Below are 26,417 nucleotides of genomic sequence, written 5' to 3' on the forward strand. Positions count from 1 at the left end.
TCTCTCTGAAGGGAAACAGAGGGGAAGTTTATCTGGGGGAGAGGGAAGGTGGGGAAAGGGACTGGGAGGAGTGGAGGGAGGAGAAACTGTAATAGGGATGCCATGTAAAGGAGGTGAATAAAAGTTTAAAGAAAGATGTAAAAAAAGAAAGAAAGAAAAAGAAAACCAACCTTTCATGAAATTTCAGGAAAACTCTAGAGAAAAGATTTCTACTCCTTTCCCCTGCCACTAATGGGTCATCTTCTGGGGCCTGGGAAAGAGAAGGTGATCCTAGGTTTCCCTGTCTTTAGAGAAAATGGTTAGGCAGGTTTCAGTACAGCCTGCACTGACTCGGCTCTCCTCAAGGACTGTGATAACAGAACACTTGTTTTAGCACCCACCAATGCCCCAGTCTTTCTCCTCAACATGCAGTAAGGTCCACAGTCTTCAGGAGGATGCAGATTCCCTGCTCACCTGTTCTGGCTGTGTGTTCTATATTTACACATTAGCCTAACTTCCGCCTCTAATATTTTCATAAAAATGATATCTATTCTGAATCCATTTGCATTGCTGCCCATTGTTTTCTTTCTCTATCACAGAGAAGCAAGGCTTGAATTCCATTTCTTTTTGAAAGTGCATCTTTTCTTTCAGTTTCAGATTGTTTATTTGACCTGAAACCTAACTTTTCTAAACAGTTCGAGAAAAGCTATGACTAACATGGTTACCGGGCATTTTGTGGAGATGGGAACAATACCCTTTCTATTGCTGTATTGAAACTAACATCTTCTGACTTTCGTTTCCAGTAAGAAAAGCACTATGCTTCACAGAACGCTTCTTAAAGTCTCTCTGAAAGACAACACACAGATTCAGTCTTGCTTACAGAGGATTTGACTTTTCTTAAAGTTTATTCTTTTTCATGATCAATTCTCCTGTAAAAATTCTTTGTTTCATTTCAAGTACAGAGATTGTATTCTTTGGTTCCAAAGTTTCTGTTGGGTTCTGCATGTCAGCTGCTTCTTTTGAGACCTTCGCTCTTATCATTTATTACTCCTGGCTTTGTTTATATGTCTGCATTCTGTCATACTCTGTAATATTTATCTTAAGTTCTGATCCAAGAGTTCATGGTCCCCACTCATGAGTTAGATAGGGAGCTCTCATCAGCTTCCTTTGGTGATGTCATGTTTGCCCGATTCCTTGTGGTCCTTGTAGACTTGACCTGATAACAATGCATTTAAAGCAGCAGCCATTTCTCCCTCTCCTTAGACTAGCTTCTGCAGATAAAGCCATTATACAGCTGGGAATCTCAGCTTGTCAGGACTTCTGGGTACCAAGCCCCTAGATTCTTTCAACTGAAATCTATGGAAGCTGATATACCTTCAAATCACAATGAATGTGAGGTAGAATAGCTTTACTTACTAGAGAACATTTGATGAAATAAGAAAACAGACCAATTAGAGAAAGCACCTATTTGACCAAATTAAAGATTAAAAACACTACCTGTTTATAAAAGTTACACTTTGCTTTCAGCATATTGTCTTGATGTGTGGATTATTAGCTTTCTCAGTTGGAATGGCATAGCCCTTAAGGGAAAGTATTCTATACATACTATAAGTCTGAGCAGTATACAGCATTATATTATATTCCTTAGCAATATACAGCCAAGGAAGTTACCATGGACATTTTTATATCTTTGTGATGAAAGGTTTAAGCCTAATTTATGCACAACACATAAGATGTTCAGAAAGGAAAACTTAATGATCTGAATTGCATCTGGAAATACATCTGAAATATGTCAGTCATCAAAGTTCTTAAATCAAAAATGTTAAATCTCTAAACATTGAAAATTTTGAAATACCTGCTAGCTATTCAACCCCACTTTATAAATGCTGGTGCATACTGTAAATTTATATATATTGAAAAATATTAAAACAGATACATCCACCAATCACAATGGTGTATTGTTAAATAAATAAAATGGTGAATTGTAGTAGAACATTATTTTAAAATATGTTACATTTATTTGTGCTGTGGAACATTGTTTAATGATGCAAGGCTGTGTTCCATTCTTTTATACTGCATTTGTTTAACTCTGTAAAGCTGTATTATTTTGCCTGTCTAAAACACCTAGTGGTCTAATAAAGATCTGAAGAGCTGCCGGGCAGTGGTGGCACATGCCTTTAACCCCAGCACTTGGGAGACAAAGCCAGGCAGATCTCTGTAAGGTTGAGGCCAGCCTGGGCTACTAAGTGAGTTCCAGGAAAGGCGCAAAGCTACACAGAGAAACCCTGTCTTGAAACACTTAAAAAAAAAAAAAGAGCTGAAGAGCCAATAGCAAGGCAGGAAAAAGGATAAGTGGGGCTGACAGGCAGATACAAAGAAGAAAAAGTCTGGGAGGAAAAGAGAAAGATCTAGAAATGAGAGAGAAAGCGGGAGGACTTTAGGAACCAGCAACTTAGGCACACAACCAGCAACAGAGTAAGTAAGAAAGAAAAGGCATACAGAAAGAGAGAAAGGTAAAAAAAAAGCCCAGAGGTATAAGGTACATGGGATAATTTAAATTAAGAAAAGCTAGCTAAAAACAAGCCAAGCTAAGGCCGGGCATTTATAAGTAAGAATAAAGCTGTGTGTGTGTGTGTGTGTGTGTGTGTGTGTGTGTGTGTGTGTGTGTGTGTTTGTGTGTGTGTGTGTGTGATTATTTGTGATTTGGCTGGTGGGCCCCCCAAGAGCAAAGAACCAAAAGAACAAAGAGAAAAAAAAAGAAAAGAAAAACAAACAACAACAGTGAATAGTTAAGTTTTTTTTTTTTTTCTGAACAATTTGAACTTTCATTTGGAATTTTATTCAGACTTTTAGATTCAAGTATCAGCTTGGTATAAAAAAGAATTATGCTGTATTTTTTTAATCAATGAAGTCTATTTGTATGCTTTAGAAGCAGACTTGGACTATGAAAATATAATTTATTACAATATTTCTAGTTCCCTCACTCCTCCTGTCTTTCCACCAAAAGAGGGTTTGCATTTCTCAGATTTTTAAAACTAATCAAGCCAAAGTTCTGGGCTACAAAAAACTAATATGGAAATCTTTTTTTTTTTTTTACTTTTAAGTATTTTTTTTCTGAAAGCAACTGCTACTCTCTACCCACTCCACATAAATAATGCAAAGGTGCTCATTTTGTGCAAAATGTAGGAAGAAAGGAGAAACACACAGTTCATTTTATAAGAGTTGTGCATACATAACAAAAAATCCATTTGCCTAATGTTCATCTCGGTGAAAAGGTAAAGAATGCTGTGCATTTTAAAAGACCACTCTTTATCTTGTTTCTTGAAGATCATTCTTGCAGGAATGTGGGAGGAAGGAGAGCATGTGGGAACATAGAGTTTTACACCATGTGCAAGAGATTAGTCAGCCCTTAGAGGTTGTCTAGTCTATGCTCCAACAGCAGAGGTATGATAAAACAAAGAATATCTGCATATTTGCTCTGCTTCCAAGATATAACCATGGGACAGTATTATCCTCCAATAAGCATGTATTGAGAGAGGCACAGTGGTGCATACCTGCCAGCCCAGTATGCTGTTTCCTGAGGTAGCAAGGTCACAGATTTAAGGACAGCCTGGACCACAGAGCAAACTCCAGGCCAGCTGGGCTGCATAATGAGACTTTATCTTAAAAGGAATGAATTAATTAATTGTTAAGCAAGCAATTAAATACAACAAAAAGCTCGTACAGAAAAAAAATTGATCACCTGGCCAATGCATTCTTCTTAGTTCTCGTATTTTACAAATGGCTTTTTCTAGATTTACATTTAATATTTTAATCAGTCTTACCAGTGAAAAGGGGGTATTCTGCCAAGCTGATTTTGTAAACTGATTGTCAAGTATCTTTTTGAATGCATAGCTTTGTGCTTGCATTGTACTCTGAAGAATATTTTCTACTGGGTAACAATCATGCCAGGTTAATAAATTTGAAATAATGTACAAGACAACAGGTTATCTAAAGGGAATCAGTATTGACTTTGAGAACAATGACAGCAGTCCTCCCATTAGCTCATGGTAGTCAATATGTCATCTTTCAGCTAAAATGTCAGAGACAAAACTGATGTTATACATATGAAGATCAAATAGCCCACATAACTTTAGAGCAAAGCAGGATAGAGATTTTTGAAGAGACAAACCGCAAGCTTCAGTAAAGACACACAAAATTCTTGTGGATTTATTTATATCTTTAAAAGCCTGTATTTAAGTTTTATAATTGACCAATCACCTTGTGAGTTTCCAGGAATACGGTGATTAATGTTTTGTCCTTGCCCTCAAAAATAACCTATTCAGTTGGGAAAGAACTGACATTAAAAATATAATTACAATTCAATTTCCAGAATGATATAGAAAGGGGGTCACACAGAATGACTTTACTAACTCTGAGGGAGTCAAGGAAAATTTTGAAAAAGGGTAAATTTGTGCCGAGAGGGTAAAAGGGGATGTAAAGGTCACTAGTTTAAAACAGCAGGAAAAGCAATTTAACAGAAGCCTAGAGAAGCTTGAAAGAGCAAGGCTTCAATTCCAAAATTCCCAGTAGTTTATATGGTTAGAGCAAAGAAGAGGTGGAGGAACATGTTAAAACCCCAGTCACAAGAATATCATTTTCTTTATAACAACTGTAAGATTCATACATACATATGTACATACATATATGCATACACACATACTTACATACATACAATCATATATACATGTAACTTTTTTTTTACTTGTCTATTCCTTATAATTTTCTGAAACCTTCAATACTTTTTGCCAAGTAAGTAGGTAGGTCTTTATTATTAAGTTACTGATATTTTTTGCATAATTTTATTTACAAGTTTTATTATGTAAATATCAAATGATCATATTTTTGTTTCTTTCTTGCACTATTAATGTAAGAAATAGAAATAGAAAAATAGAGACATAGAAAAGACAGATCTTCCAACTGCCCTATCTCTAATAATCTCTAATATTGTGAATTATATCAATAAATATTTTAAAATTGTTGACAAAAATCATTAGTATATTCCTAGATATAAAGTATTAGTTTGTAGTTTACTGTTACTTCAAAATTTATATTAGTAAATGTGTGAATATTTAGGAATTTTTGTTAATATTCATAATTTAATTGACTTAAACATTATGTTTATAAATATATGTGCATATAACAGATATCGATGATGATCTCTGTGATATACAGAGAACAGTATTCATCACTTAAAGATGACATGGCATTTAGGCAAAGCCTCATCCATAAGCATACTTAGCAAACCACCTCTCTATGCTTCTTAATCAGTCAGATGTAGGTGGCAAATTTAAATTAAAACCTCAAGGTTGGTACTAGAGAGGAAAATTTAATAATCTTAAAATAATTCATTTTGTCAAGTTATTAGATTCCTTCAAACTATGGTACTTACAACTACGTATTTTCTATGTTGTGACTATGGTGGATATATACTTTCTGCCCCAGTTCTACCCAACTATGAATATATGTGAAAACCTGATCTAAGCTTACATGTTAGAATCGTGAGTCCAAACCTGTGACTGGTGTCAGCTGCCTCAGTTTCACTGGCCCTGCCCTATTTCCTGTTGTCAATAAAAGAGATTATCTTAAGTACGATGTATCTTTCTAATATATTTTTAAAAGATTAATACCCATTGGATTATATAGTTTGAATACATATGGATGGGAATTAGATATTGCATACTGACAGTCAAGGCAAAAAGAAATAAATTTTAAAAAAGAAACAAGATTTATAAGTTTCTCAAAATTCATAGGGCAAGGATGGAACTCTTTCAGAGCCAGAAAGCTCTTGAGACTCTTGATTGCCTCTCATCCCTATTCAGCTCTGTATGCAAATAGTCTTTAATCCTCTCTTACTAAGAATGCCATTCTTCCTCTTTCCCACTACTGTGTCACTGAAATTCTAAATTTCTGTCCACAGTGTGTCAGTAGCAGCAGCAGAGAGAAGATGCACATCCCCTCCTGAGTGTCGGCGAAGTTGTGAAAGTGATGACACAAGGTGACCCGATTTAACTTGAAGTAAGGGGAAGGCAGTGTCACAACTGATGGTATATAAATCACAGTCAGAAATGGCCTCGAAGAAATGTCATCGAGTAGAAAATGGCTGACATGCAAAAGTGACTCCAGGAAGGTCAAAAGGTCACTGCGGTGAGCTATGTGTCTGCCTTACAGTTAATGCACTAAAGTTTTATACTCCCATTTAATACTTTACACATGACTGCACTTCAAGATGGATCTTTCAAAACGATAAGTAATTAAAATGTATCTATTCGAATGAGAATTAGGACATAGGTTGGTGAGTACATAAAGACCATGTGTACACAGAGAGAGATGGCCATTTACAATCCAAGCATGGAGGACACAAGAGACTGCCAACATTTTTATTTACTTTGGAAAATTTCTGGTTTCTAAAGATGAGAGAAAAATTTGTTATGTAAGGCACATAATTGGTCTTACTTCATGATTCCAGTCTTATCAAACTAATATAGCCCTTCAAATAGAGAAGTTTGTATCTATTAAAATCACCCCACCTTCTTTTATGAAGGATCACCATTGAGACACGTTTTCACCAATGTCTATTCAGAGATGATGGGGATGACTAGGAAAGCTTGCTCTCAGCATTAGTCCTTCCAGATGCTACCTCACACAATTCCCTTTCTCGACTGTTGCCACCTCTGAAGGGTAATTGTTTTCGGTCCTTTTCTATCAAAATTCTTTGTGTTCAGTACAAATTAGAAGTAATAGTTCTGTTAGAAAGAACTGCCATACTTCAGTCATCATAGTTTGCAATAGAGGGAACGACCCAGCCTGGCAGTGAGTCAGAGTTCCCATTGCCGTTTTCATCCACTTTGCTCATATAAATATAACTACGATTTTTAATGTCAGATATTTCCTATCCTAATGAAAAATATAATAATTCTGTATGTATGAGTCACATACCAAGGGAAAATAAATATGTTTACATTTTTAAATTAAGAATCTTCTTAACTAGGCATAGCAAAACATACCAGTTAGCTCTGTACTTGGGAGAGGAGGCCAGAGGATTATGCATTTGATATCAGCTAGAATACATACTGAACCTTGCATAAAATGAGTAACTAGCACCACATACCATCATAACATAATATAACATGACAAAGTGCAACATGTTAGCATCCTCTTAAATGTCAAGGTCAAAATATCCTATGGTTAGAATGGAAAACTTCCAAATAAAATAAAAATAGAAGAAAATTAGCAATATCACAATTGATAATTGAAAGCAATACTTGATGTTTTCAGGAGGATAGAAACTAATTTAAAGAGATAAAAATAAAATGAAAAGTCATTTATATTTCTTTGATTTTTATGCTTAGTTATTCTATTAACAATGTAATCATCTTAAAAGTGACCTGCTCTGCCTATGGTTAGTTACCCACATGCATAAAAAGATACTTGAAAATAATATTTATCTGAATAGAACATATAAATATTCTTGTTATCATTGCTGTAAAAATATAACATTAAAGCTATTTAGACTACAATCCATATGATGCCTAATCTCGTGATTATATGAAGCATACAGAAGGGTATGTACTGTGTGTGTTGGGGTGGGGGGGAGACCATCACATATCATTCCATTCCCTGAAAATACTTGAATATCTGAGAATTTTTATATCTATGTGGATTCTTCAGACAATCCCTAAGTATATTAGGAATTTATTGTGTTATCAGATATCAGTGTATTTGAAGTGGCATTTAGATCAAACAATTCTTCACTCAAAATTGATTGATACTAAGTACAGTTCTCATAAGCAATTTAATTATACTATATTTAACATTGGTCTATTACCTCAGGATATAAACTGGGAGAATCTGAATGAAGCATGTCACTTACAGTAAAAATGAGGATTAGCCGGGCGGTGGTGGCGCACGCCTTTAATCCCAGCACTCGGGAGGCAGAGCCAGGCAGATCCCTGTGAGTTCGAGGCCAGCCTGGGCTACCAAGTGAGATCCAGGAAAGGCGCAAAGCTACACAAGAGAAACCCTGTCTCGGAAAACCAAAAAAAAAAAAAAAAAATGAGGATTCGTTTTTATCTGAGTGAGGTCTTCATATATGATACTTGATATTATCTAAGATACTTAATATTTTCATATTCTAATAAACTCAAAGTACTTCTTGGTATGTGACATAGTCTTTCTACTTTAAGCTATAAATAGCATGTATAAAATTATTTATCATACTTATTTAGCAGTCAACCAAATTTCAGTTAACAAGCTTTCAGTTGAAACCTGTTACTTTAAATAATCATTTTCTTTTAAAAATGTTAGCACAAACTTAGAGTCTTCAAAATATCCTGCTTATCTGCACATAATATCTATCCTGTTGTCAGTCATTTAAATAGCAAAGATTTTTCAATGTGCTTCAGACTAGCTGATGGTACATTCATTTAATGAAAAATAAAAGTTAACTCCAGTAAACAAAGCATCATTGGAAATAAACAATTTTAACATTTCATTTGACTAAAGATTTTTTCCTTTTTTTTTTTTTCAAAATGAGGCATAAAACACAGCAGGAAGCCAAGTTGACAGATTCTCTTTCAAAAGTCAGAACAAAGTAAAGGAAAATTATTGATCATACCCTGGAGAAAAGTACAAGAGAGAAGCCTTGTGCCATCCATTTTATAGGACATTGAGGATTAGAATTCACATCGGTCTGCCCCAGACATAGAAAGCAGGGCAAATTAAATCAGAATTTTAAGTTCCAAATTGATCTAATCTGTTTGTGTAGATAAAGCCTCCAACTTCCATCATGGCAAATATATCATCTTGGGCAATTTGTTTTTTTATCATTTCTTTTTGGCATTTTGTTCTGTGACAAACCAAGAAACAGCACTGATTTCCCTAGGAGAATTTAATTCACATCTGGTATCTCGAAGAAAGCTTTCCTGACAGAAATAGCAACCCGACTATGAAATCACTCCATTTAAAAAGCCTCTTTAAATATCAAATAGTTTACTTGCACACAAATTAAAGTTCCAGAAGAAACATGTCAAAATGACTTGAGTACTGATACAGTCCAAAACTGAAAGTTGAACACAACTTTATCTGTCAACAGATAATGACCATATAACAAATACAAAAGATTTATAAAAGAGCTTATTTTCCAAGCAAAGAATATGTACAATTAGAAAACTTCCTGAGATTATTATGAAGTAATAACATCAAAGGTACATTATGCACAACAGAAAGTCAGCAAGAACTGGTCCTGTTTTATGTATTTAAGTACAACACCAGACACAACTCACGCAGTTTTCCCTGAGCGTCATTCCTCACACAAGGTTACACTTCATCTAACACAATTAGAAAAGTGTGAATAATGGTGGACCTAAACTCCAATTAGGTTCTAAAAACTAGAATCAGGTCAAATGCCAGGCTAGATATAAACACTATAACAAATGTGCTCAGAAATCTAGAAATTGAAGACAGATTTTATTACTGTGACATCTGATTGATAAAAAGAATGCCTGTTCTTCTGAAACCATAATTCCCCGAAGCAACAGAATTTCCTAAGAGGCTGAACTTTGATTCAAATGGAGGGGGAGTGGGTGGATCTGGGCAGAGGAGAGGGGTAGGGAAAACTAGGAGGATAGTGGGGAGGGGAAACTGTGGTGGGATGTATTGTATTAGAGAAGAATCTATTTTCAATAAAAAGAAGAAGAAGAAGAAAACTAATGCAATAAATAAAAGTCTCAGGATGTTGTGTTCTACAGTACAATTTCTTTAAGGTTAGTTCTCAGTAACTCTCTGTGGTGTTTGACTCCATCTTTTACACAGTAAACTGCCACCAAGGTGTCTCAAAGCCCATCTGTTCAAACTGTCATTTTAATGGATGACAGTTTACTTAACAGAAAACCAAAGTAGCAATAATCAAATTGTCAGCTTTAAAGGGAGCAATGGTGGCCATTTTTGTTTACTTATATTTGATTTACAATTAAATTTCAATTAGGAAAGCACAGAATATATTTTATTTCTTCAAATATATAATCTAGCATAACACATGGAGATAAACATTGAGGTGATGTACACATTTTTTATTTACGTTAACAGATGAAAAATACATAGTCTAATTTATATTAACCACAACACCCAACTTATCAAATTATGTCACTTAGTTGTTAGAGGGAAATATCTCAAATGGAAATTTAGATTTTTTTTAACTCTCCCATATATGTATACATTATTTTTATTATTCTATTAATTTGGCATATTTTCTAGATACAAAGCACACTAATTTATTTGCATCTGATTCTTCAGGTCAGGAATTTGAAGCGAGATGTCCCCATCCTGATTCTCTGACATGGATACCCTTTGCTAAAGGAGAAACGGCAACAGTCAGATCATGCTTGCTCTCTTCAGGTCCAGCTAGGCTCAGACTGGCACACTATCACTTCTCCAGCATTCTATAGGTCAACAAAACAAACAAGGTAAATGTACACCCCAATAGTGAAGAATCAGATTTCTCACCTTAATAAGGTAGTTCATTCTTGAGGAAATTGGAAACAGACATGTGTGAATGAAGAAAAATCACCATGATCTTAAAGCAGCATTTCATGAAGTTTTTACATGTAGAAATAACACAAGGCTATGACAGAAATTTGTAACAGTACAAAACAACAGGTAAAATGGTACTCCAGGGGTCAAGGAAATAACCTCAGTGCTTAAAGCACTTGTGATGCAAAGTTGTGGGGGGAAGACAGTACCTAGTGACTGAGGTAAACACAGACAGATGAGCCTTTCACATCACATCTATATACAGAGAGAGTGGATGGGGGAGGGAACCACAAAATTCCAGGCCAGCAGAAGGCCTCAGACCAGGGAATTCTGTAAGAAAGGGCATTTCCATAAAGGAACTTCTTTCTAATTTGAATTACTAGTATTGTTCTTTCTCCTGCTGCTTGCAGACAGTGGTCCAAAAGACAGCAGCCAGTATTAGTATTTTGCTGAATGGACAGAGTAGTAAACTGTCCCCTGAATTCTTACCTTTGTACCCATGGGTTAGCCCATCTCTGAACTCTCATTAGAGAATGTTCTCTTTGCAGTGGATGCTGAGTCAGACAGAGACCCACACTGGTCAACCAGCAGAGAATAAGAGATTCTTAAGGGCTTTTGATGGGGCATTTATAAACCCATCTCTACCCTGGAGGCTCAGAGATTGTCAAGGAAGAAGGGACAGAGAGACTGTAAAAGATACAGGTTGTGGCTGTCTGCAGAGTACTTGCTAGAGATTACAGTACTGTTTAACATGGATTCACATAGCCTGTGACTACATGTATAAGACCCACACATGATCAAGCCACACAAAACCACAGCACAGAAAGAGGAGAGACTCACAAAGCTCTGTCTCCACCTGCGGAGCTACTGGCACATGACAGCTGCTGTGGTAAGAAGAGTCCAAACGTGGAGTTATTTACATACTCTTTTTATTGCTGTACCTTGCACAAGAGCTAGAAAATGGAGCCAATCTAGACGTCTATTAACAGATAGAAGGATTAAAAAAAATATGGTATATATGTGAAATGTGATTTTATAAATAAACATAAAACTGTGATATTCACAGGAGAATAAACAGGACTGGAAATCATTACATTAAACAAAAGAAAGACAAATACTACATATCTTTTCTCAGGTGCAGATCTAGACTTTAACTTACACCTATATTTATATTAAGAAAGCATATACATGTTTATATTCAAATTATTTATGGGTACAGGTCATAAAACAAGGAAGGGGCCATGAGATGGGAAAAAGAAAGCTTAAGTATGAACTGACATAAAACAACCAAAAAAATGAAATACATGCGGCATGAAATGAGAAGTGTGAGATACAGGGTGGGAGAAATGAGACAGTAAGAAGGGGGAACAGACTTGGGGAGGGGACCAATTGGAAGGAAGTATACATGAAAATGCCATGATGGGACCTACTGCCTCGTATGCTAATAAAATCTAAATTGATATATAAAAATAAATAATAAAAGATGGCTAAAAAAAAGAAAGCATTCAAAACAAATTTTAAAAGAGAATAAGGGACTGGAGAGATGGCTCGGTAATAAGCTCTCTAGTGGTGATGCAGCATTTCTCACTGGCTATTTGTTGTACTACTGGAGTCACATTTTCTTTCATTTGACACAATCATTCAGTAGTCGTGTGCTGCCCCTGGGTACACTGATGGGAAGTAACCAGAGGTTATCCCACACTTTAAAAAGGCTTTTAATTTGTTTCCATCGTTTTTTACTATGCTCTTTGAAACAGTTTGGGTACTTTTCATTTGTGTCTAGGATTAGTATGCGAAAGCCTTCATCTTGTTACTCATTTCATGGCAGAGCATACATATTGAACACTTTTCACCTTGCCATGTAAGTTCTCAAGGTGATTCGATTATTTCCCTCCAAATTCTCACTATACTCTCTCTGGTTAGCTCATAAATTTTTTATTAAACCATGCTTAAATTTAAATACTGAATTGGAAAGACAATTTTATAAGATACTGTATATGATCAGTTTTAGGAAGGATTATATAATATCAGTATCATCATTGACTCTCAATATATGAAGGTTTCTGAGAAACACACAAAAGACAACTAATTCAACAAAGCCATGTCCCTAATGGCCATTTATTTTCAACTACTCATTTCATAGCCTAACTAGCTAACTAATCATTGTTCTGATTCCTTTCACAAGGAGTTGATTTATAACAGCACAAAAATTTTATTAAAAATTGGTTTTAGATTCTAACTTCTCTAACTTTATTAGTTAATAGACCCAAGTGACATTATTTGAATAATTTATGTAAATGTAGACTGTAGCTTGCCTAGTAGTTTATCTATAAATAACATAATTTTCTCTTTACCTTTTAGGAAGCAGGATGCATAGACGACAAATGAGACCTCTGATTTATCTGATTTCTCACTGAAAGATACCTAAAGTTTCCACTATCTTCCAACAGCCCATTTGTCTGTGAGCCCATAAACTAATTAATCTATTCATAAAATAAGAAGTTTCACTATCCAACCACCTCCCAAATGACTTACTTTCTGATTACTGTGAGGTTGAGGACCAAAACTCCAACACATGAGATAGATATTGGGAGACATTTAAGATCTAAACTATGACACATGTCACTTTCAACAACAACAAAAATAGGGAATATAAAATGTAGATACAGAGGAAAGAGAGAAGTGATCCTTTTAAATGACCGTGGAGATGGGCGATTTTCTGCCTGGAGGTGAGCTGAAGATGAGCTTTATTTTGTTTATGGCAGAATTCTGTTTTGTGGTGATTAGGCTGGACAGTCAAAATACAGTAGTGATTTTCCTGAGACAATGATTCAATATTAGTGTCAGTATCTTTGAACACACCCCAAATGAACCATGCCTCGCTGCTGCCTCTACTGAAATGATAGTGCATTTTGAGTGTGTTTCAAAGCTTTGAAATACTACTTGGCACTTCTCTTCTCTCTTGAATAAATCACTATCCAAACATAAGAAATTTGCTGAAGTCCTGGTTGGATTGAGTCATGCTTGCCTCCACCCTGTCATCTTTCTATAAATCTAGTGTTTGTAGATTCATGTTTTTGAATGCTTCCAGCTGATGTTTGTGGAGAGGATGATTGCTAGTGAGAGGAAAGGAAATCCTATGGCACTGTACTTCTCTGCAGAACTTGGTCTTGTGCTCCTTTGAGTACTCTGATGGAAAACCTAAAGCAACACTCAAGTAATGCTGTTAGGACTGCACCCTCTAGCATTAAGAATGTAGTATAGTCCTGCACCAGGCCTGTATGAGTGTGATGTATCCTGTACCTGCTTTATGATGTATAGTGATGGCTATACATTATCAATGTTTTGGTATAAATGCACACACACATACACACACTTAGGTGGTTGTTCTAGATGTCATTGCACTTTGCTCAGATGACCATAGAACCTAGAAAAAATTAGTTGTTTTTGATACAAACTATTAAACACATAAGGCCTTTATTATGTGGGTTTGATTAGAGAAACTAACATTCTCTAAATAATAGAAAAAAGATCCAAGAGATGCTATTGGGTTTGGGTTTAATGGAAGACTTGTTTACTTCTTTACTTGTTTACTTTTCAGACAGGGTTTCTCTGCTTCCCAGGTTGACCTTGAACTCACAATGTGCTCACCTCAGCATGATAACTATGATTACATAGTGTATTCCACCATGCTTATCTGACAAAGATTTTAAACAAGTTATAAATATTTTAATGAGAAAAGGGCAATATTGTAATAATGAAAACACAGTGTGACAATGAAGCCTTATTAAATATCAGTTATAAATATTTATTTGTGGATTTGGGAAATATCATAGCTAAATTCACTAGAGACAGTCAACAATAGAGTGGGTTTTGCAAAAAAAATAATAATAAATTTGATAGCAGGTCATTAAAACTATATAACCTCAGGAGAAAATAGAAAAAAATGAGCTTTAAGTATGTGTGGAGGATCAGCAAGCAAATTGCATAATGTATGTCCCAAAGGAAAATTGAGGGAAATGGGACAAAACTATATTTGAAGGAATGCTGATGCAAAATTCTTCACTTACATAATATTAATTCATATTCTTATAGTGTAATAAATGGCATTAAAATGAAGTATTAGTCACATAGAGGGATCTTAACTCAAAAGAAAATAAAACTCAAGGGCCAAGAACAGAGTTTACTTTTAGATTGCTTGCCTAGTATGCCCAAAGTCCTGGGATGGATACCCAGTATCAATGGACAGATATGCAAATGCAAGCATTAAATACAGAGGTTGTCAGAATTGACAAGCACAGATATCAGTAAGGGTTGGGAGAGGAGGGGAGAAAAGAGGAAGAGGAGGAGGAAGAAGAAGAAGGAGTAGAAGGAGGAGGAGGAGGAAGAAGAAAGGAAGACTCAAGTAGGTTGAGGGCTAAGAATAGCATATGCTATATCATAGAAATAAAACCCCAAAGGAAAGTTAGAAATCTTTCACCAGCATCAGAAATAGATATTTGGAAAAAATTGTTACTAGAAACATAGGATATATACTTACTAGGATCTTAAAAATCAAAAGACAAACACAAGTTGGCAAAGGTACTGATAGTTTAGATTCACTTGGATGTTGCTGATGAGAAAGAAAAATGATGTAGATTTTGTAAGACAGATGCACAATTCCTCCAAATGTTAGGCAGACTCACCAATTCTATTCCTAGGCATGCACACATACATGCATTCACACATGCACACACACACACACACACACACACACACACACACACACACACACACACACACCCCTACACAAACATGTTCATGACAGCATTATCTGTATAGGCAAAACTTGTAAATTGTCTTAATGCCCACCCTCTGACCGCCAAACATACACACAGTAGAATACTTTTGGAAAAATAATGAAATATGAAGTTCTGACACATGCTGTCACATAGATTAACTTTGAAAACATTACACAAAGTGAAAAAACAGTAACAAAAGACCCAGTATTATTAGAATTTTTATTTGTGTTTCTCTGGTGACTCACAGTGTTGAACACTATGTCATTTCTTTGGCCATATGTATGTGTCATGTAAGGAAAATGCCCATTAAAATCATTGGTACATTTTATAACTGAGTTGTCTTTACATTGATTGCTGAGTCAAAGAGTTTCAATGAATTCTAAACAAAAGTCCTTTGCTGGGGATGTCTTGCTGTATGCTGTGAATGTGTGGCTCTGATTGGTTGATAAATAAAATGCTGATTGGCCAGTAGCCAGGCAGGAAGTATAGTATAGGTGGGATAAGCAGAAAGAAGAATTCCAGGAACAGGAAGGCTGAGAGAGGGTCACCAACCAGAGACAGAGGAAGCATGATGTGAAAGTATGGGTAAGCCACGAGCCATGTGGCAATGTATATATAGATTTATAAAAATGGGCTAATTTAAGGTATAAGAACTAGATGGCAAGGAGCCTGCCACAGCCAAACAGTTTATAATAATATAAGTTTCTGTGTGTTTACTTGAGTCTGAGCGGCTACGGACCCGGGTGGGACTGGAGAAAACTCCAGCTACAGTACTTTGTAAGATATGATCCTATTTTTGATAAGAGAGGGAAAGCATTTGTTATCCACCAGCAAATATGTAAACTGTGAATTATTCATAGATATTTGTAGATGTAACCGTCTAATTAAATAAGAAACACAGAGCCAATTCAAAGATGAAAGCCCAGGAGGTCAGAGCGATAGCTAAGAGCTAAAAACCTTACCCTTCACTGCCATTGCTGTCCTCCTCAGCAAGAGACCTACTTCCTGTCTGTTTGTCTTTTTTATAGACTTTCTATTCCGCCTTCTCATTGGTTGTAAACCCAACCACATGACCTCCTTGTCACTGCCTGTTTGTACAGACCTCCAGGTCTTCTATGGTTGGTATTAAGATTAAAGGCCTGTGTCTCCATGCTGGCTGTGTCCTTGAACTCACAGAGATCTGCCTAGCACTGCCTCCCAAGAGCTGGGATCAAAGGTGTGCACCACCACTGCCCAGCTTCTGCTATGGATTGCTATGAGTTCTGACCCCCAGGCAACTTTATTTATTAACATACAAATAAAATCACATTTCAATACAACTAAAATATCACCACCATAGATATTTTTTTATCAGGATCAGGTGATTTTGTTATGAACCTTGATTGCTTAGCATGTTTTTCATAAGATGGCATTTTTCAGTAAGATGATCATGTGTGATTGTTGGAGCCAATTGCCAACATTACAAACTCTGGAATCACATTGCAGGGAAAGCTCACTAGAGAATTATATAGATTATTCTGGCTTACCTGCATGCTTGTGAGGGATTGTTTAATTGGGTTAGTTGATGTGAAAAGTTTTAATCAGCTGGACCTTGGGCTGAAGGAAAAGAGAGAAGAGAAGGAAGAGTTTGAGCAAAGGTGAGTCCATCCATTGTTCTTTCTGCTCTTGGCACCAGACAGAATGTGTCTGTCTATCTGATTCAAGTCACTGCTGCGTTGGCTTCCCCATAATGATGGACTGCAGCCTGGAGCTGTCAGTCTAATAAACCCATACTCCCTGTAGCTATGTTTCCTAGGGTGTTTAAAGACAACAATAGAAAAAAATTAATATAATTTTGTGATTACTTTCCTTTATGTAATAGAATGTATATATCCCACTGAATGATTTCATGATTTCATAGTCATTACTGAAGGATGTTCACTAGTCTAATATTATTTCCAGAACGTGTGTTTAATGTCACAGAAGACTCAGAGTTGCAGCTTTATAGTTACAATTTTACCTTGAATGTTTTCAGTATAACCAATTTAACAAGTGCAATAAGGATATTTTCCACTAAACTGGGGAGTTGTAGTATATGACCTCGGAATTAAATTCAGCAAACCCTAAGCTCTCTGGGAGAGAAGCAAAGATGTTATACATAGCAGTAACTATTTGTGTCAGCATCCAGAAACAAGTCCACAAACCCTCTAAGATTCAATGTATGTTATGTTTTATTTCGAACACCTTTGATAGACTTTTATAAATTTTATAAATAGTCTGAAGGGACAAAATTTTTCTTCAAGAAATAAATGATAACTCATGAATCATTCTTGAGCATAATAAACCTATCAATCATCATTACTTCCAGGGGACTGTTGAAAATGTGTTCCTTATTTGGGCCTATATATTTAGTATGACCATCAGTTCTAGGTAACAAGTTCATATACTAGTAAATTTACATATCTTAGCCAAAGTAGGTACATAATGCTGGAAAAGCTCTGAGTTTCTATAGGCCTACCAGGAAATATGTATGCTTGACCAACATCTCAGGCTGTTGTCTAGATTAATCTATGTCTAAGCTGAAAGGCTACTCAATCTGGCTAAAGTTTTGTTTTGACAGTTATTTACTTTTTTTGTGTAGACCTGAAGAATGGTATGCCATGCATAGTGTGTATGTAGAAGTCAGAGAGTATGTTCTATCCTTCTACCTTATAGGTTCTGTGGATCTAAGTCAGGCTGCCCTGCCAATCTTGGATGCAAGTATCTTTATTCACTGGGCCATGTCACAAGCTTCTAACCTAATTCTTGAGACTTATTTGCCTAGAACATAGAACTACCAGAGCACATCTCTAGAAAGCCTTCAGAATCCTTTCTATAGTACTTCTAATTCTACTTACTTCACAGTTGTCTAACCATGTTGTAAACAGTTATAGAGGCTTATTTGTATTTAAAACAAACCTTATGTTAATCTACACACACACTACAAAGGAGACCCACTTCAATGACTTCATCCTCAAGGAACTCAGAAAGAATGATAACAAATCTGAAATAGCTCTCCCACAGTGTTAGCACTAAAAACTGGATCCATTTAGAGCCTAATTAATCAGTGAATTACAGCTCTTTATGGTCATAGGAACAAGCAAGCATGAGAACTAGATTCTAACACCTTGACAGATGTAGCATAGCAAGATCCTTGCAAGGGCAGAACCTTACCTCCAGTCCATACAAATCAGAAAAGAGACAAGAGCTTGTAATAACAAAAACTAAACAGTGACAATAAAAGATGAATGCATGTGCAAGACAGAATCAGCTTCAGGAGCATGTGCCTAATATAGTTGCAGAGTCACTAGACTAGAGGTACAGTGTGGGAGAAGCAGGATGTTAAATTGTAAAATGAAAAAAAAATAAGATCACCAAACCTAAAACATAAAGAAGTCAAAAAGCACAAAGAAGGTGCCTGGTCTTCTTCTTTCTGAATGAAGATTAGTTAGGTAGGTGCTTTCACAAAAGCATGTGTGCAAAAGAAGGCAGGTGGTGACGCTCATTAGAAACATAAGAAAAAATCAAGACAGAAAATGATATGCCCCAAGCAGAACTCCCATCTAGCTATATTTTCTTAAACTTGTTTGTTCAAATGACTAAAATGTCCCTAGAAATCTCTTTTGACATACATGCTATGGGTTTAGATTGTTTCCTATATCCTGGTTCAAAAAGAAAAGGCTAAACTCAGCAAAGCCATAGATAATGTTATGGAGAAAACCAACTCGTGTACCCATTAACTGCACTTAGGGAAGCAAAATTGTTCAAGTCTAATTTGTTTTGCTATATCACTAATATAAAGGGGAAGTTGTGATATTTTATACCCAGAATATGATGAGAGTTCAAGATTCTTCATGTTCATTATTTTATTTTTAAAAAATGGCTTGGCTTTGCTATAATTCCAGAGCCTTTCTCTACTAAAACCTGTCAGAGTGGTATTAACATTGCTGTGGCAATTTTACTGTGACTTCTCATCCAATATTTCCAGTAATGAACCTGTATGACTACAAGACATTACTATTGTTGTAAATGCAGCCTTTTGGCATAACAGGTTTATAGTCACTCATATTTATTTTTCCTAGTAGAAGAAGCATTTGGAAGTAGCATAAAGTACAAATGAAAACATAGAGGTGAATTATGGATTCTTTTGTTGTTTCGTACATCTGTACTTAGAATTATTTTATGGATTATTTTTATGGTTTCGTAAAATATAAGAAAAGAAAGTTGAGGAAGGGAATTGCCACTCCAAGGGCTCTGGTGTAGAAGAAAATGCAGGCAATCACTGAAGGCCTGTTATTGTCAAGTTGTGGATTTATGTCTTTGCTCTAGCAATTTTCCATCTGCCCATCATGTTTAGATTTTCAGAAAGTGGAACTTTCTAGCATCCATTATATCTCAGGGCCATTTTATCCTAACAGGTACATAATGGAGTTCTATCTTTAAGTATACTTAAATCTACCATAAAAATTAACACTAAGAAGTTTGTAGGCCACTGGAAAATAAAATGTTCTTAAAAGGTGTAAATTACTCTTTTATTGTTTTTGTTTTATCATCAAAACTATGTATTTCCACTAAGGTAATACAAATTGTACCGGATACTTTTCTATTACTGTGGTAAAATCCATGACCACAGCAACTTACAGGAGGAAGTGTTCTTCTTCTTATGGTTCCAGAAGGATAGATGCTCTATCCCATCATGGTGGGGACCTGTGGCACCAGGTAGACATGGTAACTGGAGCAGCAACATGAGAGCACACATTTTAAACCACAAGCAGAAAGCAGAGACAGCAAACGGAGTGGCACAAGTCTTTGAACAATCAAAGCCTGCCCCAATGGCCCACTATCCTCAATAAAGCCATGCTCCCTAAGCCTCCTTAAACAGCACCAATTAGGTACAAATATTAAAATTCCAGAAACTCCTGGAGACATTTAACATTCAAACTACCACATAAGTCTAAGACCCTGGAAGTAGAAACATATGCAGGAACAGGAAAGTAATTAGCAATCAATAATAGAAACAGATATGCAAAAATATGAGATGATATTTGCTAGCGTAGAAAAAACTTTTGCAGACAAAATGGAAATAGTTTACTGTGAATAACAAATGTAGCATTACTTAAAGCACTATTGTACACACTATGTTTCTCTTCTGCCAAGGCATAACATTAATTTGTCTGAAATAAAAGTGAAATATTTTTCTTCTTGTCCCTGAAACCATGAAAAATATTCAGTAGAACACATTTGTGTTTGATGAAGGACACTACACTATCCATTATATTTGTAAACATGGAGAATTTTTAAAATGTAGAAACTGCGAATTATATAAAAACTTAAATCTCTCAGCATGAATTTCGTGTGTGCTTTTTAAACATTTATTTTTTTTATCTTATGTATTAGTGTTTTGCCTACACATATGGAAGTTCACTACTAGTATATCTAGTGCTTACAGAAGCCACAAGACGACATTGGATTTCCTGGAACTGGAGTTACAGATGGTTGTGAGACATCATGTGGATGCAGGGAACTGAACTCAGGTCCTCTTCAAGAGCAACAAGTGGCTAAGGCCAGTAAGCACTCTTTCTACCCTAAATTTTCCATGCTTTGATTTTAAATGGAATTGTAAATGAAACAAGGAGCCTATTGTCAAGTTTCCATGTGCTTTAAAACTGGGAAATTCACTTACTAATTAGTCATCAAGACAGAGAATGTGTCACAGTGCAAAGTACAAAATAATCTGAACTCATTGAAATTCTGCATTGAAACACTTGCTTGAGATGAAGCTGAAAGTTTAAGGTAAAGGAAAATGTAAACATCAAATATGAACACGATTATGAAAACCAGGAAATAATTTGAAGAAGTAAAAAAAAATTACCCAGGAACTAAAACTGATCTTTTAAACATAATGGAATGATAAGAATAGCAAAACATATTGAATGTGAATTGTAAAATACAACATCAACAGAGACTAAAACAGACTCTTTGTAAAAATCTAACACAAATGATAAATACTAGTATAATTAAAAACAAAATATTCAAAATAAAAAGCATGAACATTATGGGTATTCTTGGTTGTCAACTTGACTAACTCAGAAATTAACTAAAATGCAAATATGGAGGGCACACCAAGGACAGATATTTCCCCAACTTTTGTTCTTCTTGTTTTGCTTAATTTGACATAGGAAGATCTGGATCTTGGGGAGAGAAGACACACCTTTAAACTGGACCACACTTTCTGATAGAAGCCCATACAGGGATGTGGAAGAAGGAAAATCTTGGTCTTTACCTGCTTACCCCTCACTAGCTAGCAAGTCCATTCCTTCACTGTCATTGGAGTCAACTTCCTTGGGACTCCAGTGTATACTTAAGGCCAGCTGCGACGTCTAGCCTCATAAACTGAAAAACTACTGTATTCTCGGCCCTTCCACTCACAGGCAGCCATTGTTGGATTAGTCATTCTAATAAATCCCCATTCTATAAATAGAAAGAGATTCATTCTATAAGTTCTGTTGCTCTAGAGAACCCTGGCTAATATAATAAACAAACATAGTTATTATATAGAAGATAAGATTAGTCATTGTTTTTAGGACTAAAAGATCATAAAAGGATATTGTTATTGTTGTTATGTTAATGCTCAACCAAAGTGTATGTAAATGGACAAATATTCAAAAATAAGGCTAACCATAGCTATGAAAGAGGAAATGGAAAACCAGCAAACTAAGATAGTTATGTGGAAATAATTATTCCATAACTAAAACACTTCACACAGAAGAAAAACTCTATCACAAATAAATGCTACCAATTTCATGAAAATGATCATAAAAGTTTATCAGAGCTGTTAAAATAAATGAACATTTTTAATATATTTTACCCTACTGAATCCATTATTTTTTTTGTTGTCTTGTTTGTTTTATTTTTTTAATCTGTTGCATATTTGAACCCATATGTGTTACTGGCAATATGGGAGCTGTAGATGTTCCCACCAAGAAGAAAATGTGGTCAGTACAGCTCATCTACTTCCAAGGTGACTGAATCAGGTCAGTAGCACTGAGATGTGGCACCCATCCTTTTTAACACTATTATCACTGTTGTCCCTACCCCGAAAGAGTTCAATTAATCTTTGACCTGACAACACGTCTGACAGCAACAAGAAAACTCATTGAAATTAAGTAGCTTCAGTCACTGATCTCCTCTGAGGTATCATGTTGTTCAATGGTGTTGGGAGAAAATTATGTCACTTGTTGGGAGACACATTATGTCAGCAGGGAGCACTTCTGTTCTGAGTTTCCTGCGAGCAATGGCTTCACAGTTGGGTGAACTAAAATTTTTCAATGATGAATTTTGTAGAAAAGATAAGAAAAGGGATTAATGTCTCTATTAGTAATTCTAACCACAAGAATAGCTGAGAGAGTTTTTATCAGTTTATTAAGAGTTACCAAGTCCTTTTTTTTCCTGGTTTTTTGAGACAAAGCTTCTTTGTGTAGCCCTAGCTATCCTAGAACTCACTCTGTAGACCAGGCTGGCTTAGAACTCAGAGATCGACCTGCATCTGTCTCTGCCTCCTGAGTGCTAGAATTAAAAGCATGCATGCATAACCACACCAAACTGGTACTTTCCTTCCTCTTTAATGTATTATTCCCAATAATTTTTTACAAAAAACAAATCTGTCATTTGTGAGTGATAGTGCACAGTTGTTATCCTAATACTCAGGAAATAAAGGCAAGTGGAGCTTGAGTTCAAGGCCACCATGGGCTATTTATTCATTCTGTCTGAAAAAGCAAAATGACTTATCAAGATAATCTTAAAGGTACAACATGCTTCTTGAATGCTGACAATTGAATAATAATTTTCACAGCAACTCATAAAATTGTTCTCTTCTTTATCATTCACATTGAGAATGCTTGGGAATAGCACAGAATGTGAATGTCATGAAATTAACTATGCTATTCCAGCATTGGAAACAACAAATTATTCCTATGGGAACTTCAGATTATGCAGCAGTACTTCTCAATGCATTGACAAAGAAGTGTACAGGACGCAAGCATGAATCCAAAATCTCTGGGATGAATTTCAAACATTATAACTTAAATACCTAAAATTTTACTTTACCTTTTACTCTAGAAAAAAAATTCATTTTTAGTGTGTGTCTGTTTATATGTGTATGTATATATGCTTACACTCACACATGCATTCCACTTTTGAGTGTGGAGGCCAGAGGACAACCAGCAGAAGTTAGTTTCTCCTTCCAGTTTGTGGGCCCAGCATTAAACTTGGGTCATCAGACTTGGAGAAAACACCTCTATCCTCTGACCCATCTCACCAGCCCAAATGAAAGTATTTGTAAATAACCATCAATGCAATCAAAAGCTTATTTGAAGAATTTGGAGCCTGATTGAGAGGAGGTCTTATTCATGAAGTCAATGAAGTGAGCAGAGTCATATGTGTTGGCAGTGGATGGTGTTCCCTGAGAGTGGGAGTCAGACTTGCAGAGTGAGGAGGTGAGGATTTGGGAGAATGCAGGAGTAATGATAGGAAATTGATGCACTCTAGAACTGACCTACTACACATATCGAAGAACACAAAAGCCAAGGGGCCTAGAGCAGAACGGATTAGTAATAAACAAGAGAGGAGTGAGATTAGATATAGGGGAATTGTATGATTTAAGGAAAAATAATACCAAAATAAACATGCATGCTAGTTATGCAAACAGTTTTCTATGTTCTGCCCATTAGGAGAGTCTGTGGATAAAATGAGTACTAAATCTAATCAAAAATTTTTTTGGCTGTAAAAGAAGAACTAAATCTAACAGCTAGACACTAGCCTCTAAATTCTATTCTATATTAAGTAACTGCCAGGCAGTAGTGACAAATGCCTTTAATCCCAGCACTTGGGAGGCAGAGGCAGGTGGATTTCATTGAGTTGAAGGCCAGCCTGGTCTACACAGTGAGTTCCAGGGCAACTAAGGCTTATTACACAGAGAAAGCCTGTCTCTAAAAAATTAATAATAATAATAATAATAATAATAATACCAACCACTATTAAAATAATTATTATTAAAATAAACAAGAATAGATTCTAAATATGGAATAGATGACAGATATCCCCTTTCCCCTGAACCTGCATAATAATCTATAAAATAAGTGTAAGTAAACTCAAAGAAAGTCTTTTTTCTCAAATTGACTGCATTACTGTATTTCCTAAAATGTCAGAAAATGGAATCTGAACTCTTGCTGATATCCTTCTCACACTCACCCTGGACACTTTTGGATGCAGGATATCTTGTTATATCATTCTTCAGCTGACACAATGCATACACTTTCAATGTTAATTTCAGTGTTACATTATGTATCTGTCCTGTATTAGCCTGCATAGAGAAAGGAGGCTGCAGTCAGTTTATATGCTTATGAATGGAAGTAAAGTGAATTGGAAGCAAAGCTGACATTCAGTCAAGGGCAACAGAAGAGGTCTTGTGAGAACAAAATGGAGAGGTACATTCCTGATTACCCTTGATGTAGATATCCTTCTTATGATAATAACACATTGAAGAAACAAGTCACACATAATTGGTAATACTAATTAAGGAAAGAATGATACATAATGGATGGAGGAGTTTTGACCATGGATGGTAGATAGGATAGTGGTGTCTTAGCCAGAAGTTACAAATTAAAAAAACAACAACAACAAAAACCACATGCTTTAATGCAGTGTGTTTGCAATACTCTACAGACTTTGATGTCTTTCACTAACATCAACATGTTCAACACACACACACACACACACACACATGCACGCGTGCGCGTGCCACAGATGAGGATGTAGTGTAGCTTCACTTGTTCTAAAACAGTTGCTAGATGAGCAGAAGCTACAACCATTATAGGAAAGCTTTTCCCTTAAGTGACTGCAATTAATTACTTTGAGCTGCAGGTGCTTGCACCATTGACAATTTTTCTTCTCTCCCCTGTCAACGGAGAAAGACTAAGCACTCTCCAAGGTATTGAGAATTGTAAAGGCCTACTCATGGTGATGCCAGTAATATGATGACAGTGATAATGATGAGGTGATAATTTCTACAATAACCTGGACCAAAGAATGGTCTCTAACATTTCATATGGATTGTTTCATGCCATCCTCAGAAGATACACTATCCAAACTATTTTTATTCCCTTCAGATGGTGGATGAAATGAGGCTTAATATCTTTCAGATGTTGAAAAATTCCAGATTTAGTGGATGTTTAAAAGTAATTTCATCAAAATATGAATTTTAGACATTTAACTCTAAGAATCATAAAGCTGTATGTTAGAAGATGGGGGGCATAGAGACATCTTGTTTATATCCTAAAACCATAAGTCTGCAGACATCTTTCATTTCTGTCTAAAAACCTTGTTGATTTTGCCTAAACCTTCTCTGATGCCACAGAAACATGCAACAAAAAGAAAAAAAAATGGATTTTCTCCACAGGTTTTTTGCAGGTAACCCAATATTCCTGAGTTTAAAGTTTGGAGTTATCTCGAATTTGCATATATCAAGCTGTGCCAGGAACTTACAGATTTGGCCTCAGGTGTTGATGACCTGTCTGCACTTGTAACATCTTTGGTCTCTATCAAAGCAAGTCTGTTTTTTGTTTGGGGAGCATATCCACAAATCGAGCCCATTTGTTTGGTTTATCATTTTGTATTCTCAAAAATAAACAGTTTGGAAGTCCAATCCATAGAAGGTTATATTCATGCAGAGCACATTGAGCTCTACTCTTAGAACAAAATCAGCAAGAAGGAAAACAAGGTCTGATTTATAAACTAGTATCTGGAAGCTTTGATCAGTGTGCAAGAAAAATGAGCGATCAATAAAATTCAACATTTTAAAAGTTACTCTGCATAGCATTTTTAAATTTAATGACACTCATATTTATTAGATGGATACCTCCATAGTTTGAGTTTATCATCTTAGACATATTTCCAGCAGTATTCTGGCATGTCTCCAAAGGAATTCAATTATGTAGGGATTAGGCTAAACCACAAAGCAAAACATTTTGCTTGTTCTGAAACCATATATATTGTTTGCTATCTACTGTCCCT

General features: G+C 35.7%; 1 long non-coding RNA gene across 1 annotated transcript; it reads left to right on the plus strand.

Annotated features, from left to right (window-relative positions):
- Positions 1-5,936: 5,936 nt before the first annotated feature.
- On the plus strand, positions 5,937-13,063 carry LOC121823897 (uncharacterized). The gene is made up of 3 exons (XR_006065533.2): positions 5,937-6,016; positions 10,312-10,481; positions 12,910-13,063. It is a non-coding gene; the product is annotated as an uncharacterized LOC121823897 (long non-coding RNA).
- Positions 13,064-26,417: the final 13,354 nt, after the last annotated feature.

This window comes from Peromyscus maniculatus, chromosome 19, assembly GCF_049852395.1.
Source record: "Peromyscus maniculatus bairdii isolate BWxNUB_F1_BW_parent chromosome 19, HU_Pman_BW_mat_3.1, whole genome shotgun sequence".
Lineage (NCBI taxonomy): Eukaryota > Metazoa > Chordata > Mammalia > Rodentia > Cricetidae > Peromyscus > Peromyscus maniculatus.